The sequence below is a fragment of the Canis lupus genome, chromosome X, assembly GCF_003254725.2.
Source record: "Canis lupus dingo isolate Sandy chromosome X, ASM325472v2, whole genome shotgun sequence".
Taxonomy (NCBI): Eukaryota; Metazoa; Chordata; class Mammalia; order Carnivora; family Canidae; genus Canis; species Canis lupus.
This window is the reverse complement of record NC_064281.1, coordinates 114,099,507-114,121,003: the sequence shown is the minus strand read 5'-3', so window position 1 is coordinate 114,121,003 and position 21,497 is coordinate 114,099,507.

Sequence of the window (21,497 nt, the reverse complement as noted above, 5' to 3'; positions counted from 1 at the left end):
CTTGTATGGTTTAGATATTAATCCTTTATCAGATTTTGACAATGAACATTGCATCTCTCAATCTGTTACCCATTTGTTAATTTTGTGTATCTTTTGCTGAACAGAAATCCCCGTTTTGAAGCCATTTTATCGAACAAATGCATCACTAGATAATATTCAGAACACACAAAACAATTTGCTATGCTTCTGTAAATCATGAAATATGATGATAAAATTACCCCCAGGAATCCACCACCCAATTTAAGATCAGGAAATTGCCAATAGTGTTTAGTGTATCTTTGTCCTCTGCATAGCTATTCCACTGCATAGCAAACCCCTCCCAGAGGCAACTATTATTTAAAAAAATTGTGTTCTCATGCATGCCCAATTTTAACCAGTTTTTTTTGTTTTATTTTTTATTTTTATTTTTTTAATAATAGATTTATTTTTTATTGGTGTTCAATTTGCCATCATACAGAATAACACCCAGTGCTCATCCAGTCAAGTGCCCCCCTCAGTGCCATCACCCATTCACCCCCACCCCCCGCCCTCCTCCCCTTCCACCACCCCTAGTTCGTTTCCCAGAGTTAGGAGTCTTCATGTTCTGTCTCCCTTTCTGATATTTCCTACCCCCTTCTTCTCCCTTCCCTTCTATTCCCTTTCACTAATTTTTATATTCCCCAAATGAATGAGACCATATAATGTTTGTCCTTCTCCGACTGACTTACTTCACTCAGCATAATACCCCCCAGTTCCATCCACGTTGAAGCAAATGGTGGGTATTCGTCGCTTCTGATGGCTGAGGAATATTCCATTGTGTACATAGACCACATCTTCTTTATCCATTCATCTTTCGATGGACACCGAGGCTCCTTTCACAGTTTGGCTATTGTGGACATTGTTGCTATAAACATCGGGGTGCAGATGTCCCGGCGTTTCATTGCATCTGTATCTTTGGGGTATTAACCAGTTTGTATATACATCCCTAGACAACGTATTGTTAATTTTTTCCTGTTTTTTAAAATATTTTATTTATTTATTCGAGAGAGAGAGAGAGAGAGAGGCAGAGACACAGGCAGAGGGAGAAGCAGGCTCCCTGTGGGGAGCCTGATGTGGGACTTGATCCCACGACACCAGGATCACACCCTGAGCCAAAGGCAGATGCTCAACCAGAAAGCCACCTAGATGCCCCTCAACATCATGTTTCTAAGATTCATCCAGGTCAGTGTGTGAAGCTAGAACTCTTTTATTTTCACTGCAGTATGGTATTTCATGCTGAAAATTGACCAGAATTTGTGTATGTATTCTCCTGTTAATGGATATTAGGGTTGCTTCCAGTTTCCTGGTTTTGTGGTTGGGGAGGAAAGTTGGGAATAATGTACAACGCTCCTATGAACATATCTATTTTACATATGTATGACTTTCTTTAGGCTTCATCCTATGAGCTGAATGACTAGATTGTTGGATATGAGTCATATAATTTTATTTTTTTAAAGATTTATTTATTTATTTATTTATTTATTTATTTATTTATTTATTTATGAGAGAGCGAGAGAGAGCAAGAATGAACAGGGTGGGGAGGGGCAGAGGAAGAAAGAAAGAATCCGCTCAGGTTGGAGCCCAACGCAGGGCTCCATCCCAGGACTCTGAGATCAGGACCTTAGCTGAAATCAAGAGTCAGACGCTTAACCCACTGAGCCACCCAGAGGCCCCTGAGCCATATAATTTTAAAGATAATTCCAGGTTGCTTTGTAACATGATTATACCAATGTCTTCTTGCATCAGCGGTGTATGAGAGTTGATTCACAATCCTCACTAGAACCTGGAACTGTCCACACTTTTTCTCAATCTGAGTATAAAATGATGTCTTGTTGTGGTTTTATATTTACATGTCCATAATTCCTAATTATGTTGAATATTACTGAGTATGTCACAAGCAATTCCAGTGTTCTCTTGTGTAAAGTGCCTATCTACATTGTCCTCATCTTTATTGATTGTCACGACTTTAAAGACTATTCTGGAAATTAACTTTTTGCTGGTCATATGTGAGGCAAATATATTATTCCAATTGTGATTGTTCTTTCCAGTTGTTTGATGATTTTTTTTGGAAAAATGTAAATTCTAAGTTTTAATGTAATTTAGCAAACTTTTCCTTTATGAATACTGTTTTTTGCCTGGTTTTAGAAAAATTTCCCTACCCGAGTTATAAAATGAATTATATATTTAATTAAAAGATAGAGTTTTACACTTCAGATTTAGATATTTCATAGCTCTTAAGTGGATTTTTTATGTGTGGTTTGAGGTAGAAATCTATTTACATTTTTTCCATATGGATAAACAGCTGTTCCAGCAAACTTCATTATGCTTATTTTTGTGGTTTTCCCACTGACCTGCAATGTCACCTTTGTCATCTATCAAATTTTTATATATCTTTGGCCTATGTTTGGACTTTTAATCTCCCTCACCCCCATCCTGTGCCACCGTGTCACCAGCAGGTAGCCCTAGTTATGTGCAGGCACATGCTGTGGCACTATGTAGTCTGGCCCTTGGCACTGGACTTTGTCTTTTGTATTTCAGTTAAATGTTACCATTGCACCAATATCATTTATTTACTCATCCCTTCAACAAATTCTTTTTTTTAAAGATTTTATTTATTTATTCATGAGAGACACAGAGAGAGAGGCAGAGACACAGGCAGAGGGAGAAGCAGGCTCCAGGCAGGGAGCCCGATGTGGGACTCGATCCCGGGACCCCAGGATCATGCCCTGGGCCAAAGGCAGGCGCTCAACCACTGAGCCACTCAGAGATCCCCACTTCAACAAATTCTAAGTATCTGTTATGTGTCAAGCATTTTTCTAGATCATTAGATTCTATCAGTGGACACAAGAGAAAAATACCTGCCTTCCTGGAGCTTCCAGTCTAGTAGAGGAGCACACCGATAAAGGTATAAATAATTAAAATATATAAAAGATCAGATGTTGACAAGTGCTGTGAAGAAACATTAAGCAGAGACAGAGGATAGGAAGTGTCAGATGGGTTAGGGATTGCTATTTAAATACGATAGTCAAGAAAGACCTCACTGATCTTGATGGAGACCTAAAAAAGTTAACAAGGTGAGTCACACAGATATCTGAGGATACAACCTAGAAGGTAGATGGAAGAGTAAGTTCAAACGTCTGAAGAGGATAGCAGTGCAAAGAGGCCAATGAATCTGGGACTGGAATGAACAAAGGGGAGAGAAATTCAGAGAGATTGCAGTGGGGCCAAGAACAATCATTATACCACTCTGTGGTAATTACTAAAATCATAAAAATCATGGTATCTTGTAGGTCAAATCTACCCTTCTTCTTCTACAGGAATATCCGGGTGACTTGGTCATCCTTATATCACTGTTTCTCTAGATAAAATTTAGAATCAACTTCTCAAATTGCTATAAAAGTCTGTAGAAATTTGATTGACATCACATCAAAAGTACATATCAATTTGGGAAACTGTGATATTGTTCTGTCCTTCTGATAGTGGGTTTCCTGTTGAAGAAACATGATATTCCTTTCATTTGCTTAAGTCTTCTTTTTTGTGTGTTTGGGAATGCTTTACTACTTTTTCCATGAAAATTTTGCACATACATCATGAGTGTAAAAACCTGCAGAGGAAGTCTGTTTGCCACTTCCCTCACTGCCCGCCACCCCCCCACACACACACAGTCTCCACTATTTTCACTATACAACTCTCCTTTCTGTCCCACAAGCACTTCAAACACTCTTGAGCCTCAGGATGTCTGCCCTTGCTGTCTCCTCTTTCTGGAATGCCCTTTGGATAACTGTGTAGACCACCCCCACATCACTTTCAGGTTTCTGATCAAATGTTACTGTATAAGTGGGGCTTTCCCTGACCACCCAATTGAAATAATGCCCTTCCGGCATCTGCTCTCTCCCTTTCTTCATTTAGATTTGTTTTCATGGTACTTTTTAATTCATCAATAACTATTCAAAGTGTAGGCTTTCCCCCTTAATTGTTAAGTTTGTGAAATAGATATAAAAATCCCTAGAAATTTTGTGAGATCAGCTGTGAGATGAAGCCAGAGGAGCGAATAAATATAGTCCCCAAACCAAGTGGCTTCTAAATCACTGCTCCCCAAGAGAGCAAATGTAACAAGTTCTTCCTTCTCTTAGTCCAGTTTAGAGGATCACGCAAGTGCTTAGAGAACAGGAGACCTGAAAATGCAAACTTCCACTACTGCACACTGGATGTTCTTTATGATTGGCCCAAGTTCACAGGATATCACTGATCTCTAGCCAGTGTTTTCACTAGGTTTGGAGAGCTGGGTGATTGAGTAAAAGGACAGGTTAACATTAGTTGAGGATGTTACTACATTGTTATTCAATTATCTATGTCATTTAGGAGCTGTTTGAAAACTTTACCCTTTAACAGTGTGTGTGTGTGTGTGTGTATAAAACTAGTGAATATATATAGTCACTGGTGTGACATTTATTTGTAATATCGATTGCTAAGATGTGAAAACATTCCTTATTTAAGTGGCAGTCTAAGAAGAGAGGATCTGAAACCAGAAAAATCCCCACTAGATGTAGGAAGTGTGATTTCGGCAGTATCCTCTGACACTGCAGACAGTCTTCTGAGCAGAGTCACCTTAGTTGCATTGAGCAGTATTCATCATGAAAACATTTCAGGCAAAAATGCCCAGGACTTGAATTTTGCCACTCAGAGCAGGAAACATAATTGCCAAATAAGGGTAACAGATATCAATATTGATAGCGTTACTACTTTTTGCTGAGTGCCTACTGTGTGCCAAGAGTGATGCTAGAAATCAAGAAGCATTGTGTCATGCAGTCGTCAAACAAGTCTGGCCAGTAGGCACTAAGGTTGTCATTGTGCTAATAAGTAACTTGAACCCAGAAGGCTGAAGTGACAAGCCTGTGGTCACAATCACGTGACAGAGGAGTAGCTGGGATTGCAACCCAGGGGGCTGGACCCAACACTACGCTTTTGTCTATGTCATGTTGTAGGCTCCATTGAAGGCTGAGGAAATGGAAACCAGCTGTAACCATAAAAAAAAAAAAATACAGAAACACAGTTTTACATGTAGACCACCACATCTTCCTTGTAGGGCTTACCACCCAATCAGCTCACTGGGGGGAATGTGGAGAGGGTAGCTAGGGAAGTTAAGTAATTTTATTTTTGTATTGATCCTGAGAGTTTACAGAGCATTTTTTCCACATTGTCTCATTGTACTCATTATACCAGCAGGTATAACTTCCATTTTCTAATTGGTGAGGTGCAGAGAGATTCTTATTTGCCTCGAGTCATTTAGAAGCCAGGACTCAAACCCAAATCTTCTGGCTCTAATAGAAGTATATGTCCCTGGGGCGCCCGGCTGGCTCCATCGGTGGAGCGTGCGACTCTTGGTTTCGGGGTTGTGGGTTTGAGCCCACACTGAATGTAGAGATTACTTGAAAAAAATAATAAAATATGTATATGTTCCTACTATCTGCTGTTCACTTGTCCTTTGTCCTCTGATATGCATATGGTATGGGAAAAAAAGATTTTAAACCTTATTCTGAATTATTTAACGGTTAGGTAATTTAAAAATATTAAATTGATTCGTGCATGTAAACTCAATTGCTACTTGCCTTTTCCATTAAAACCCTGTGTATGTCCTTGGGGGGGTTTAAATATATGTATGTATATATCTATTTACTAAAAGTTCTTAAATCAAAGGGAAAGTGTAGTTTTATGGTTTAACCTTTAAGTTATCGTAGCAGTGGTAGGAGGGGGCATCAGAAATCGAACATGCCATCTCTTTTGCTATTCTGAAACACATCTCCGTATTTTTAAAATGTAGTTATGAAAAGCATAGTTTTAAATCTGCAACATATGGCTCGCATTAGGGATAATACATGTTTGATGGTTAAAATGGTACATTTTATTATTCCATTGTGATTTCTATTTTATTATTTATTGTCTGCAGTTAGCAAAATGCTATTATCTTATCTCTAGGCAATTGTTCTTTGCTTTAAGGAGATGAGGTTGCTTTTTGCCAACTTCATACATCTTTGGAATAGCTATTTTATATTCGCTCAATCTTGACATCTAGATCACAGTATGTATAATGTAATGTAATATCATTAGAAGCTAGAAATAAATGGTTTCTAAGAATGTGAAAATATAAAACAAACAGAACAGGCAAAAGAGCATACCAGTGGCAGATTTCAATGACATACTACTTTTATCATACCTTTTCCCACATTTCATGTTTTAAAAAGATGTGCTATAAAAATAATTTCTTGAATTCTTGTTTTCCACTGCAATAGGCATAGCAAACAATATGTTTAATCACTGCTAATGTTTCCTGTTAGATTTGATTACTTTGTACCTAATTCATCATCTTATCTTGCCTATTACTGCTTTCTGTTTACTTCAGTTTGCAGATGTAGAAAGTGTGAATTCTGCAGTGTGCTCTGATAAATATTAATAGCAAAACAGATTCTTCTGAGCAGATTCACCTTAGGTTATAGTGAGCAGTATTCATTATGAAAAACTATCTTGTTAAAATGATAGTAACAACAAATTATTCTCTGATTATGTTATAGTATGACTAATTAAAGCCGAAAAAGTAACTCTGACCTCAGCATAATTTAATGTTCTGCTATTTCCCTGGACTTATGACCACTTTCTCTAATGTAATTTTCTGTATTGGGGAAAAAAAAAGAGGAATATATATTTTTCCTCTTGTGGATATATGTGTTCCAAGAGAGACTGACTTGACAATTTCAAAGATAATTGAAATAAAATATATCAAGCTAAGACGCTTTTCTTATCCAAAGGATATCCATTCTCCGGGCACCTGGCTGGCTCAGTATGTGAAGCATGCGATTGATTTCAGCGTTGTGAGTTCAAGCTCTACATTAGGTGTAGGGATTAGTAAAGAAAAAAAAATCTTAAAAAAAAAGGATATTCAGTCTCAGTATCCATCATAGTTTTTCAACTGTGAGTGTGAGTCTGTGTATGTGTGTGTATGTGTGTTTAAAGATTAAGATCATTTAGAATTCAGTTCTGCTTCTGCTACTAGCTCGTTGTGTGGCTGTGGGTAAGTCACTTCACACTTCTAGCCTCCTTTTTGTCCACCTGCAATGTGAGGAACTTGGCTTTCCTAATCACTAATGCCATTTCTGTGTGTGCATTTTCTTTGGTAGCCCATGTCAATTTCCACAGGGGACTGGAACAGAAAAACAAATAAGACACAGCTTTGACATAGAATAGATTCCCAAAATATTTGTTGAATGAACTAGAAATAAATGCTGAAAATGGAGTGATCAGCCTAAAGTCTCTGTTCGCAACTGCTTTGCCATTGGAGGCTTCCAGGCAGAGAGAGTAGTGTTAACTGACTGGTGACCAAGTGCTCATGGTTGGCCATTGTCTACCCTTTGATTGGCTCCACTGACCTTTACTCAGTTCTCCCCGTAGGCCCCTGAAATTGGACTCACCTGGAACTTAAGCAAGCACCAAGGTACAGAATGTCCCCCGTTACCTGCTCGTCCTGAGAACTGAGAATGGGTTGGCTGCAGAACTATTTCCCAATCTTACCGACCTGCTCACTCCCACCACTTGCCCTTGTCCCCCACGAAGTTCCTGCTAGCGCTGCCTACCCCTCCTTAGAGGAGAGAGACCTTTCTCTGGCTTTGACAGTCTTGCAGATCCTCCGCTTGAGGCGTTCTCCCTACTGTAATAATTTCTTTAAATAAAGGTCTCTCATTTAGATTCAGGCTTGTTTCTGTTTGACACTGAACAGGTTCACCGGTCTTCATAGTTACGTTTAGTCTGATTCGTACAATTAAGCATAAAGATGAAGCTATGCAGAGTCCGTGCCTCTATTTGAATCTCTCCTATTGTGGCCTCCATCCTCTGACCTCACTGAAACCCTGCTTTGAATATTTTGTGTTACTTCTCGTGAAATACAGAATTGAGTCTACACTGTATTTTCTCTTCAGTATCTACACAACTTTGACACTTTTGAAACATTCATCTCACATGATCCTTTAACTTATATTTTTGGGATCTGTTTGCCCATGCCTTCCATGTCATCTGGTTCTTAGAACCTAAATAGATGTATCTAAGGACTTTGTTTTAAAGTTTCCTTTTTGAACTATTATACTTATTTTTTTTGTTACTCCTGTCGCTTAAGAATGCTTGCAATGATGTTTCCCATCCGTAAGCAGTGTATTTATCTCAATCTTTGCATCTTCTGGATTTTTAATTGGACATACAGGAATAGGGTTGTTCCCCTTGGTGGCCTCCTTGGGGCCTGTAGAACAATGAGAAGCCTCAGTGACATTAATACATCTTGTGAAGAAACAATGTGCCAAATTGGGATTGGTTGAGAACTTGGAACTGAGAACTTCCCCGGCCCCTTGGTGTTTCCAGAAATTTCTATAACTGAGTAGTGTGATTGTTGACCGCTAATGAGAGGCTCTTGGTAGGCCACACCTCATTATAAAACAGTCATTGTCTCTCAGTGGGCTTGTCGTCCCCCTCATTTCACCTGGGCTTGCACAGCCTTGGCTTCACCATTCACCTGCATTGACCACTAACCAGTCAGTTCATTAACCAGCAGCATCTGAGCACTAGAATAAACCTTTTCCTCCTTAATTCTGTTAGACCTAATAATTGTTTTTTAAAATGCCAGGAGAAAATACTGCCGAGAAAGCATGAGAGAAAAGTGTGAGAGAGGGCAGCCCCGGTGGCTCAGCAGTTTAGCGCTGCCTTTGGCCCAGGGCCTGATCCTGGGGTGCTGGGATCAAGTCCCACATTGGGCCCTTTGCATGGAGCCTGCTTCTCCCTCTGTCTGTATCTCTGCCCCCCTCCCTCTCTCTGTGTGTGTGTCTCTCATTAATAAATGAATAAAATCTTAAAAAAAATAAAAGTGTGAGAGAGAAGGGATAGAAAATAATACTGGAAAGAATGTGAGTAAAGCGAGGGGAAAATGAAAGTCAGCAAAGGACCTTAATGCAAGCAATGAGAAAAATAGAGAATAAAATACAAAGATGACGTATAAACCATGATACTGCAGAAAGCAAGAGTAAACACGAGACACTGAGAAAATAGAAATTCATAAACATGACAAAGGGGACAGTATGTGAAAATGAAAGAATAGAAGTTTAATGTGGGAGAGACGAGCCACTGAAATGAAATTTGAGAATGAAAAAAAAAATGTGAGAGAACAAGAGAGATGTGGAGAGTATGCCGAAAATGTGAGATGAAACCTGAGAACAATGTAAAATAAAGTACCAGACCCTTTACAGGGAGAAAATCCAGGAAATGAGAAGATGACCTAAGAGGCGTTGGTAAGGATCAAACAAGAGCGAGGTAAGCAAAGGATGGGAGCGAGGGTGAGAGACTAGAATGCGGAGGACTGAGGGAAACAGAAGGGGTGAGGAGCCCGAGGACAGGGGAGATGGGCCACAAGGCTGGGCAAACAGAGCCCCGAGACCGACGCCGGGGGGCTCCGCGGTTGAGCGTCTGCCTGATCCCAGGCGCCGGGATCGAGTCCCGCATGGGGGGTTAGGGAAGAAAAAGAAAAAGGTTAACGTAGACAACCTCTAGCACCCACCACAAAGAACAGGTAGATTTTGAAATAACCCAGAGGAATGATTATGCCTCTATGTCGATGTGAAGGGGGAAGAGGCTGCAAGTGTATAAAAGAAAAGTCTCCCTGCAGGGAGCCTGCTTCTCCCTCTGCTTCTCTCTCTCTCTCTGGGTCTCTCATGAATAAATAAATAAAATTTTTTAAAGATTTATTTATTTATTTATTTATTTTATTCATGAGAGACCCAGAGAGAGAGAGAGAAGCAGAGACACAGGCAGAGGGAGAAGCAGGCTCCACGCAGGGAGCCCGACGCGGGACTCGATCCGGGGACCCCAGGATCACGCCCGGAGCTGAAGGCAGGCGCTAAACTGCCGGGCCACCCAGGGGCCCCTTTACTCTGGAGTTTGAATTTGAATTTGTTTGTTACCCCAGTATCCTTTCTTTGCCCTTACCTTGGGGGTGCATTTGGTTTTCTAGCTCTTAGCCAATCGGCGCGAAGTGAGGCTTCTACTTGCTAAGCGTAGGCCCGGGCCCTGTCCGTCCCTTGTGGTCCTGAAACGCGAAGCACTGTTGAGACCCAGACGTGGTTATCTTGGGCACCGTGGGTCACTAGGGGAGGCCCCTTGCCTGTAGCGCATAAGGGCTCCAGAAACTCTCAGAATTCCTCGTCTTGTCCTCTCTGTGTTTTGCCCGATTTTACTGTTCGGCTAGGTCTTTATTTGTCAATGCTAAAAAAAAAAAAAAAAAAAAAAAAAAAAAAAAAAAAAAAACAAACACCTTTTTTGGGCTACTTTTATATAGATTTACGACAGGTTTATTGTTTACCAGACAGGTTTATCAAACTAGTGCCTCTGGTTATTTATTTAAGTTCTATTTGAATGACAAACTACTGCTTTTTAGGGAAGGGGAGAGAGCCGGTTTGTCTTTACTGTGCAAAATTAAACAGGTGACTTTGGATCTTTTTTTAAAATTTTTTTTTTTGGCTTTGGATCTTGAGCTAAGGATAAGTCTGTTCTAGGAAATGTCTGTGATCTTGTGATTTTTGAAATGTGAAACAGCTTATTAAAATTTCATATAAGCCACTTTTCAAAGAATATTCCGTATTCTCTTTTTAGAAGCTTTATGTGATGAATGAATGAAAGTGAATTAGTAGGTTCTAGGAATTAGGCCTATGTGTGAACAAGTGAACAAAAGAGAATTTTTTTTTCCTAAGCAGTTATGCATTCATGGTACCATCTAAGTTACGATGGATTTTTACAGATGGAAAAAATGCCTCAGGACAATTCAGTAAATCGTTGTACTATGCAGATTTTTCTTCATGAAAATTTCAGTTTTTTCGGATGGGAAAAAAGTTACCTTGATGGGCAATATATATATATATATTTTTTCCTTGCAAAGAATAGAAAATTCAACACGTAGTAGTGAGATCGATCAGGAACTGACTACTGGCCAGTGGGCTGGTACTTGGCATTGCTGAGAGACCTGGATCTAAGAGTTTACTTAGTAAGTAAAATTCATTTTTTCTCACCAAGTGAAGTGCTTTCTTCTCCCACACAGCCCATTCCTTTTTTCTCTATTAAGCACTAAAAAAAGTCATTATTGGTTTATGGTGTGTTTTAAAAACGACTCACTTGCCTCATACCCTGTCTTGGTTTCTAAGGTCTACTCTTGGAAATTTTCTGTTAAAAGATTTCAACATGTTTCACATGGAGATATTTCAAGATCTTTCACTACTATAAGAACTATACATACAATTCAAGAAAATGCCTATCCTCTGAATATCTTACGGAAAATTTTTTTTTTTACGAAAAATTATTTTAATGTCGCAATTCCCAAGTAGATAATGTGCTTCTAAATTATTATATTTATTAAACTATTTTTATTTCTATATTTGATCTCATTGTAATTTAACTTCTATATCTATATTTGTTTGTCTGTTGTTGGTTCCTGTTTGCTTCGATTTTACTCTCCAGACTTTTGGCCTAACGGAGAACATTCAAATTAATATTTCTGTAAATTAATGGTAAGGGCTTTACAAATTAGAGAATGCAAAAACAGCAAATGATCCTTCAAATTGGACAATCCAAGGATTATTTAAAAGTTGTTTCCCTTGTAAATGCAATGAAAGAATGTGGCAAATTAGAATTGAACCATATAAACGTGGCCTCCGATCGTGAACCTGAGAAAGGTGACAGTGTAATGAGATTTGACAGCATGTAGAAAGGTGGAAACTCATTAGCAAGCTAGGATCTGCATGAAAAAAATTGATTAGCATTTTTGTATTATGTAAGAAGATTGCTTAGCATTTCAGGAGGAGGGCAGCAGTTGTGTGGCATTTAAATCTACTCTGAATTAAAAATGATCGGTTTAAAAAAATTATGGAAAATTCTTATGCAAATGAAATGTAATCAAGCCATGCTTCAGACTCATTATGCATGATGGATATGCACTGTAACTTGCTTACTAATTCAAGGAGCAGAGGAATTCCAGTTATCATATTGTTTATGCAGCGCTGTGCCACACTGCTGGAAGTGATATTAAATTGATTACGATAAACGGTGTAAACCAACAAGAGGGGTCCTTATCCAACTTGACATTTATTTTATATGAAATGATGAGAATTCCTTACTATCCTGAAAACCTCAGCTTCCTCGTAAATGTTGAAATCTTTCTGAGGTTCTTAAAGATCTCAAAATCAGAAGGATGAGGGAATATAGAGAAGGGAGAACAACACTTGGTAATGTGTTTAAGTAGAAGACCTTAGCTTTTTTACCTAAAAGTTTGTTTGTGTATTTGAGTCGTGTAATTAGAGGTTTCCTTAAAGTAGTTCTTTAGTGAGTTTGTGTCTAGTTGTGAGAATACTTGGTAATGAATTGTGAGAATACTTGGGCTAAGCTTGGGAAACGATGAGGTCGGCATGCTCAAATTTCTCAGTTTTCAAAGTTTTTTTTTTAAGATTTTATTTATTTATTCATGAGAGACACAGAGAGAGAGAGAGAGGCAGAGACACAGAGGAGAAGCAGCCATGCAGGGAGCCCGATGCGGGACTCGATTCTGGGACCCCAGGATCAGGACCTGGGCGAAGGCAGGTGCCAAACCTTTGACCACCCAGGGATCCCCAGTTTTCAAAGTTTTAAAGATTAACTTTTACTTAGTGTTTTTAGGCTTTTTTTTTTTTTCAGTCAAAAGAAAGCACTGGTTGGTTCAGGACAAAAGCCTACATTGGTGTATGAAAAGTGTCTCTTCTGTAAGTTTTATGTGATGAATTTTAAGGTATCTTTTTCATGTTAATAACTTATGATTATAAAGGCTTTTGCTGTCGGTAGCATTTTTATTGGTGTTTTAAATGATATTTTATTTTTATGATTTTAATGGTAATGTGTTTTCATGGTAGAAAATTTGGAAAAGAAATATATGAGGCAAGCAAAATCATAAAAATCATATTGAAAAGGAGCAGAGTATGTCAGCCTACAAGATGCCTCTTTAGTATAAGGATTATTTTGAGCTGAGTATTTAAGAAACAGCAGACAAAAGAAAAGGTCTGACAATGAGTAGTAGAGGTCACGCTTTTGTAAGAGATATTTACATTTGTAAGGAAGTCTCCATTTCTAAAGATGTTTTCCTCTTTGTACCGGGAAAAGGAAAGTGACCCTAGATCCCTAGAAACTCTTTATCAGGGAGGAAGGTGAGGACTTCAATCTGTATCACACCCTTAACCTTGTTTACTATGCTTTTTTCTGGTCCCATCCCACAGTTGGCTCTGTCCCCTCACATCTTTTGTCTTTGGCTGTAAAGGATACCTAAGGTGGTGGCTTGGGCCATTTTGGGGGAGTTACTCAGCTTTCTTGGGTCTCTACCATGTATACAGAAGGTACACATGTTATTAAACTTTAATTTTTCTCCTGTTAATCTGTCTTTTCTTACAGGAGGTCTCAGCCAAGACCCTACAAGAGTTATTTTTCCTCCTTTATAATATGTACTATAATTAGAGGCTCACCGTGGTTAGCAAGCATTTGTTGTATTTCCTTCAGTAGCACTTGTTATATTTCCTTCCAGTCTTTCTACTATGAGGTTCTCCAATGTATATTAAAACCCCACGGGGATCCCTGGGTGGCGCAGCGGTTTGGCGCCTGCCTTTGGCCCGGGGCGCGATCCTGGAGACCCGGGATCGAGTCCCACGTCGGGCTCCCGGTGCATGGAGCCTGCTTCTCCCTCTGCCTGTGTCTCTGCGCCTGTCTCTCTCTCTCTCTGTGACTATCATAAATAAATAAAAATTAAAAAAAAAATTTAAAACCCCACGTAAACATGTTAATGCCTAAATATTAGGAAACATAGCTGGGACCTCAGGGTTCAAACTGACAACATCTTATTTATTTTATTTTTATTTATTTTTATTTTTTCCACCTCCCCCCACCTAGGACATCTCATTTTGATGCGAAATGTTTTGTAATACTCATACTACAGCTGTTTAACTTCTGTATTTTGTTCTTTGTTAGTGAGTTCATCAAGGAGAGAAGGTTGTTCCCTTGTTTCTGCCGGAAAGATTGTTAGAAGTGTATGAAGTCAGAGAAGTTTAATGTGGGGTGGTGATCTCTAGAGCAGGGTTTCTCAAATTCAGCACTGTTGACATTTTGCTCCAGATTGTTCTTTCTTGTGGGGGACTATCCCTCATGTGTCGTAGGATATTGTTGGGTGTTTAGTAGCATCCTTAGTCTTGGTGGAACTGGTGTCAGTAGCACTGCTCTGGCTACTTGTCACAACCAGAAATGTCTCTAGACATTGAAATTTCCCCCGAAGTGTGGAAGGCAAAGACAGGTAGGTTGAGAACCACTGGGTTCGGTGGGGAGTACTGCGAGGAAGAAGGAAGGGGGGTGCGGAATAGAGCAAGTACACAGGAGAGAGATTGCAGGAGAGAAGCAGGATGGGTGTAAGAGGGACAGAGAATACAGAAGGGAGGGGAGGAGAGTGCAGGAGAGAGAAGGGGGGACTTGCTAGAAGCAAGGTGGGAGACTGCAAGGGAGAGCTTACAAGGATCCAGCAGCTAGGCTGAAGGAGCTAAGCAGGCCTGCTGTCAGCTTGATGGCGGGGAGTGAGTGTCAGGGCTTGGAGTGAGCTAGAGAACACATGTTCTACTTGAGGGGCCACTTGTCTGCTCTTTCACCCGGTTGGTCCTGTGTGGAAAGGCCGGTTCAGGGTACTGGATCTCCTTTTCTGCCTAGGGAGGCCAAAGATCTCTTTCGATTGAAAAATCAAAATATTTTCAGTGAATCCTCTGATTTGTAATTTCAGGCATGTCAGCTGGACCTCAACAAAATTAAGCGAATTGCACAGGGTCAGTCCTCTCGGAGGTGATAGAGCCAAACCTAGAATTTCAGTTGTTCTGACCCCATTGCATCTTATGGGGTGATGGGTGTGGGCATTTGTGCATGCACGCGCGTAAACGTGCTTGTGTGAAAGCGTGCGTTGGTATTTTGTTCTGTAGCTGAATTGCAGTTAGATATTTTCCTTTTTGTTTTTTTTCTCTCTCACAAATTACCATACACACTCTTTAGAGCACTCTTTATCTTTTTTTAATTTAAAAATTTTTTTTTACTCTTTATCTTTAAAATGATATTATCTATTAGTTAAGAATACCCAACTGATGAAAGGAGCAATATATCATCACCCAACTGAAGAAATTACTGGGTGAAAGTAATCACACATTATCCAGCTGAAGAAAGAAAACACTGTACAGATACAGCCTTTTATGGGCCCTCCTTGATCCCGTATTTTCCTCTGCCCTTCCAGGCTAAACTGCATTTTTAGGGCACACATATTTTTAAATGAGTACTCTTTTCAAATAGTAACAGTTTAGATCCTGTCTAATAGTTATTGCATATGTGTGTGTGTGTGTGTATGTGTACATATGTGTGGGTATATATATATGTGTGTGTATATAAATTAATGTTTGATAATTCAGAAATTGTTTTACTATAATCTTAAGATGAATAATGATATATTGCATTTCCATAGCAATTTACATTTGCAGAGTACCTCAAAATATTTCATCACATTTTGCCTTTATTAATTGAGATGCATGCCTTAGTCCTCTGGACCTGCCAAGTCTCTGAAAGTTGAATAGATATGCATGTGTGAGCCTGGTTAATGCAGGGTAATCACTTTAGATATTCTATATCCTAACCACTGTACATCTGCTAGAGAATAATGCTTCAGAATTCTATTTTCTGAATAGGCATTAATGTGAAGCAATTGGGTATTATTCAGCTTTTGAGTTGTAATCAAATGCACCATCTATATGCATAAATACATTTTAATTCATGACACATTATTAGATATAAAAAATGACATATATTTGACTAAGAGCAACACCTGCAGGTTTCTTGGAGCTTCTTGACATTCTTTATTGACAGTTCTCATAAATCAGATTTTCTCCTATGGTCCCTTTCTTATTTCTGGTTAGATAGGGCTGGATGAATTGCCTCCCCCTCTTTCATTCCTTAGCTTTTCCAGAGCCACATTTTGCCCTGGAAAGGGGGAAGGAAAGTCAGCCGATTCTCTTTCTCAGACTCAGAGTGGCTGCAATAATTTTCTATAATATATTTAGGCCATTATTCTCATCTTCCAAGGCAATTTATCATCTTTAACCTGATTTTTTTTCCCTAAGGCTAAATCATCATTTTCATATTAGGGATAACACAGCTGCTGGGGGAATGCATAAAAGCCTGAGGAATAGTTGAATTGGAAGAAAAGCAAAGTTCACCCTTAGCCAGCCGGTATATGCTAAGGAATGGAAGGAAGTGAATGGAATAGAGTTGTTAACGCCAGAATCATCGCACAGGGTGGAAGGTGATCCATCCGTATCATTTATGAGCAGAATCTTATGGACCTCAATAGAGAATTCAGTCTTGAGAATGTGGGGAGGGATGACAGGTCCTGGATGAAGGCGTACTGATAATCTGTTTTTGGTGCCTAGATCTCTTACAGTACCAAATGCAGTACTTATGGTAATTATTATTTTTTAAAGAACTGATTATATTCAGGAACCTCAAAGGTTGGTTCTATTAGTTAAGAAGTACCGAACTGGTAAAAGGAATAATATGGTGATTACCTGTGTACACAGGACCCAGCTGAAAAAATAAAACATCATTTACAGTTCAAGGCTTTAACTCATCATTTCTGCTCTTTGGAAATCTGAAAATCTTTCATTTGGATGAAATTAACTCTCTCAGGGAGTTCAGGCTATGCAAGAGATGGTTTGTTCCACACTTAGCATGCTGCTTGGAAAGGCGGTGTTTAGTATTCTATAGATAACGGAAGTTCCGAAGTCAGTAGAAGGCACTCTACGAGGAGGGGTGGGGAGCCGTAGCTCAAACCCAGGCTGCTGCAGCTCAGATTCTTCCAAACTTGCATGCATGTCATGAACTCGTCTAGAAGACTGCTTGTGAAATTTCCAATTGAGCTTTCCACTTTACGTTGAATATTGGGCATAAAGCTAGCTGACGTACTAACTAGAAGATATTTCATTTATAGCTGCCAAAGAGGGTCATGAGTAACTTTACCACACAATATAGGATAAGGAAAGCATATTAAGGACAGATTATAGGTGAATTAGATGTCATATGCTGATTAAGAAAGTGTGGTTCCCCCCCCCCCCCGTGATAGAGCCTGCTAACAGGGAATCATTTTCGCATCGTAACACAACAAAATACTTGACAATATTCCCATGTAATCATTCTGCATGAAATTGAGCATGGCTAAGTCTAGACTGACAACACGGTGGCTGGTATAAATTGTAGTTCAGCTGACTACTTAGCATGAGAAGCAAGAATAAACATGTAATTCCTGAAAACAAGGGTTGGTTTATGAAATAAACATTTCCTGTGCTAGAAAAAAAAAAGCTTTATGAAATTCAAGAAGGTTTTGTTTTTAAAACATTACTTACTAATTGCATTTAAGCATAAAAATAACTGTTAAGATTTTCTTTCAGTCTGCTCCATACTGTTGCGTATACAATATTTAATTAGATGATTCATTAAATTTATGAATGTTTTCAACTCGTGTTGAATATAACTTATTAAATTTTAATTTTAAAAGACAGTATAATAACCTCTTTGGAGTCACCCTGCTCAGGCGGGCTGTGACTACAGACATTTATATGCTTTCCTCTGCAGCTGAAGGTGTTCAGGTGCCACACACATGGGGCACCTGAACAGCTGTTCTTCCCTCTGCTCTTGACCTGCCTTCAGCCCAAGGATAACTTCTCAATGTTTCTTTGGTGCTCCACCCAGTGATCTGCACATTGAAGGTATCCAACAAATGGTAAGTGATGAAAATATTTCTGTTTGAGCACCCAATGTTATAAAAGGTAATAGTTGCAAGATTTTAAAAAGTCAGGTGCCCCAGCATGGTCTGTGAGTTTCTGTGTCATTTTAGGACCATCCCTTGAACTCTCTGGGCCTCAGTTTTCTCACCTGTCATCTGAATGGCTTAGACCCGATGATTTCGGAAGACCAGCCCAAGATTAACCTTGTGTGGTTGGTTAATTGGGTCCTGCCCCTGTAATTCTGCCTCTTGTCTTCAGTTCCATCTTTACATCCAGTGGAGACGATACCGTATAAGTTACCATACAGCTAAGTGTTTGGTTTGCTTTCAGTTTTACAGATTCACCAGTAACTTCTACATTGGCCTTTGGAGAAAAATGAAAGCAGCCTTTTCCCTATAAACCGAGAACATTGCAACACATTTAAAATCCGTATTGTTAACCTTAACACTCTTCTGATTGGGAACCATGGCCTTTACCGTCTTGCCCTTAAATTTCTTCCATGAACAGTTTCTGGCTGCTCTCATTTAGTGCTTCCATGGGGAGTCAAGAGGACTAGGTCCTAGATTGCCATCTGCTACCAAATACCTGTGTCATGGAGGGCCACTCATTTCCCAAATGACACATTTCCTCAACTGTCAAATTAGGGAGATTTATTTGATGATAGCAAGAATCTGTTATATTCTCAATCTTATGTGAATCTGTGTTTGGGGATGCCCGTTATTTAAAGACAAGGAAAATCAAAAAGTTTTAATGAGTACCTACTATGTGCCAAAACAAAATGGTAGGTACACTTTAAAGCTAAGGAAACTGAGGACCAAAGAGGTTAAAAAATATACCTAATCATTAATAAACTAACAAAGCACTAAGTGGCAGAGTCAGGACTTGAATCTGTGTCTATCTGGTTCTGTAAGCCATACTGGTTGGAAAGATTAGTTAGATCTATTTTATTTTGTTTATTGTATTTGGTAGGTAATGGAGAACAAGGTTTTGAGCAAGGTTTAGTGGGATAAAGGGCATGATTTGAAAAGGTCAACATGATGGTATTCATAGAGGATGGTAGCCATATTTAATTGATACTTTTTATTTTCAACATCGAACACAGTATTTAGCAAATAGTAGATATATAGTGGATGTTTACCGAATGAATGGATGGATGGATGGATGGATGATGGTGATGAATAAGTCAGGACATCAGAGAAAGGAGAAATGCTAGTGATAATGCTACCTACTGTGGTGGTCTGAGCACAAAGTAATAAAACTTTGACCTAGAGTGCTGGCAGTGGGGAAGGACACATGTGAAGATGAAGGATGGGCTGGACTTGGAAAGAAATTAGATGTGGCCATGGGAGCAGCCAAAAATGGCCCCAAGGCTCTGAAGCCTTGTTGGTTGCCATGATGGTTCCTTTCTCAGAATTCTGGAGATCACCTTGTAGTTAGACATCTATTACCAAGTGCAGTGGAGGTCTGCAAACAACAGAAAACAAGTGGAACACATTACCATCTGAAGCGGTTGTGAAACTAGACCCATTTATATTAACTTTGACCTATATAAGGATCAAAATACAGTGAAAGCGAAGTGGTGGAGAAAACAGAAAATATAGGTCTCCTGTAGAGGTAATTGCAAAAGGCTTTTGTTGATACCGATTTCTTTTAAACTATTTTCTGCCTCATTTCCCCCTTTTCTTTCTTTAATCAAGATCTGCCTATTGATATTGAACTGGGTCCCACTTTTCACATGTAGGAATCTTCCAGCATGGAAAAGCAGAGATCACTGCCAATTACCAAGGCACCTGTACCCAGTCCGTATTATATAGCTCTTGAAAAGTGATCACCTCATCGATGAGGTTGCTAGGAGAACCAAGAGGTGGTGAACTTCAGTACCATCTTTGATGCCAGCAGGCTGATTGGTCACAATTTGGTGATGCCACAGTTCAGCCAGAATGAAGCACTGTCCTTTCCAAATGATTTGTGAAAAGGGTGGTCTTCCAAAGTAATTGTAGAATAGACAGGAAATAGTATTTTTTTTCTCCAGAGGAGATCTCTTCTAAGCAAGATGAAAGAGTCTGCTGAAGCCTACTTGGGAGAAAATACAATAACTACTGTTCCAACCTACTTAAATGATTTACAGTGTCAGGCCACCAAGGAAGTACCAAGGGACCATCACTGATCTTAATATCCTGGATATTAAGATATTAAATCAGGATTCTAAGGATCAGGATATTACTGCAGCAGCCATGGTTTATGGCTGGATTTTAAAAAACAAAAACAAAACAAAACAAAAAAATGAAGATTTGAAAAAGAGAAACTTGTTGCTCTTTGACTCAGGTAGTGACACCTTTGATATATTTATCCTAAATATTCAGGATGACATCTTTGAAGTAAAATCCACAGCTGATAACAGCCACCTGGATGGGGAACAGTTTGATAGCTGTATGGTGGGTCACTTGATTGAAGAGTTCAAATGCAAGCACAAAATGGATTATAGCCTCCAACAAGCAGGCAGTATGCTACTTCCAGACTGCCTATGAGAAGGCCATTTGTATCTTGAGTTTCTTTGCTCGTGCCACGATTGAAATTGATTTATTCTGTACGCATGTGGATTTCTACACTTCTCTTTCCTGAGCTCACTTTGAGCAGCTGAATGCTTATCTCTTCCATAGTGCCCTAAAGCTAGTAGAGGAATCTCAGAAGGATGCCAGACTTGACAAGAGCCATATTAATGAAATTGTGATCATGTGTGGTCCCTCTTGCACCCCACAGTTTCAGAAACTGCTGAAAAATTTCTTGAATGGAAAGGAGCTCAACAAAACCATCAGCTCTCACGAGGAAGTAACACATAGTGGAGCTGCTCAAGCAGCTGTTCTCATGGGTGACAAATCATAGAATGTGCAAGATGTCCTGCTTTTTGATGTTACCCCCTTCTCTTTGCACGTTGAAACAACCGGGATGTTATTATGACCTGTCTTATCAAGAGAAATATCACCATTCCTACAAAGCAACCCAGGTGGTTCACTATGTTACAACCAGACCACTGCTTATGATGGTGTATGGGGGAGAAAGGGCTTTAACAACAACAAAAAATAATAATAAATAAAATAAACAAAGTTTTACTTTCTGGGATCCTCTAGCTTACTGTAGTGTTCCTAAACCAAGGTGACCTTCGACATAGACACTGGTATCACTCTCAATGTAACTGCTGCGGACCAAAGCAGTAGTAGGAAGAACAAAATCAACATTACTAATGACAAGAAAATCCTAGCTTTCAGTGGCATGCAGACAGTTGTCAAAATAATTCTCTGAGACTGGAGTTCAGTAGAGAAAATAAAAGGAAGGTTCTTGAAAAGTGTCAGGAAGTGTGAAGCTGCCTCAAGGATAAGCACATTGCTGGAAGAGATGAGTGTGAGTATAAACAGAGAGTCTGAGAGTCTTCAGGCTGAGTGTAAAGATCCTTCGCAGTAGGATCTGGCTGCTGTGGCTCCCACCGCTCCGAGGAACCCAGATCTAGTACTGGTCAAGTGGACTGAATGGTCCAGTCTTTGGGAAAACTTTCCTGTTCTCTACAACCACTTTTGCATTTTTTATTTCAATATTTCA